The sequence below is a fragment of the Aplysia californica genome, unplaced genomic scaffold (assembly GCF_000002075.1).
Source record: "Aplysia californica isolate F4 #8 unplaced genomic scaffold, AplCal3.0 scaffold01598, whole genome shotgun sequence".
NCBI classification, from domain to species: domain Eukaryota; kingdom Metazoa; phylum Mollusca; class Gastropoda; order Aplysiida; family Aplysiidae; genus Aplysia; species Aplysia californica.
The window spans coordinates 30,835-32,031 of record NW_004798868.1 but is presented as its reverse complement, the minus strand read 5'-3'; positions in this window follow the sequence as shown (position 1 = coordinate 32,031).

Below are 1,197 nucleotides of genomic sequence, written 5' to 3'. Positions count from 1 at the left end.
CCCCCCCCCCCCCCTTTCTTGTACTATGGCTCTCTTTGGGAGTTACCCCACGAGACGATTATTTTCGTCCATTCCATAGATTTATTTTATACGCCTAGACCACGTACTTTACAAAAACTTGTGAACAATGCGCCGCGCCATCACGCCCAAATGGAAAGACAAAACCGCGGTGTCGATACATTAATACAGTCCAGTGCGAGTGGCAACTTTTCTACCCTTGCCCTTTCAAATGGTTCAAATTGAGTCAAATGGCGCGCTTCTTAGTGAACCAGAAACACGCCAGAGTGCACGCTCTAGGATATTATATAAGTCTATGGTCCATTCTGTGAAACCTTGTGAGTTTGGTGAGTCCATTGTGTCTCGTGACACTACGACACATGGACGGTGTCATGCACTGACCGTGTATGTGGTGCGCTGTGTCACGTGACACCACAACTACGACACATGGACGGTGTCATGCTCTGACCGTGTATGTGGAAGTCGACAATTGCTTGGTCACTTTAGGTTTTTTCGAAATTTGTCCCCCGATGCCGATGTTTTTACTACAGTTAATTTTCTTCTGTGTAACTGGTTTCTCGGAATTTCTTTCTTTATTTTTCAAATTGAAAAACATTCAACCGTTATTTCCCCATTCCTAAAACAACCTCACTTCTCCACCCTAAAAACAACACCTCTCCTTCCCCCTCAATCCCCTCCTCCTCCCCCCTCCCTCCTCAACTCCTCCCCCCCTCCTCACTCCCCCCTCCACCTCCCCCCTCAACCCCCCCTTTCCACAAAGACGCGGGGGAAAAAAAAACCATTCTGGTTTAAATTCAAGTGATAAAAGAAGACATTAAAGATAGTCCTCAGTACTTCTGTACTATTTATAGCACGGGCTGGCTCCTGATTTCATTATATTGAGAACCCCCTGATCAACATCTGCAAAGCTGTTACAACTACAACCAGCAAAAAAATTTAGCAGCAACAGCAACAGCAACAACAACAACAGCAACAGCAGCAACAACAACAACATGATTATTTGCCAACCGGTGGCATCTCTTCGGGGGGGATTCAGGGAGGTTGGACTTACACCCGCTACCCAAGGGAGGCGAAGAGCACACTCTTCGGGGCTCCAAACATTTCTAACGTAAAGGCTACCACACACACACACAACAACAACAACAGCAACAACAACAAGAAAGATATATATATATACAT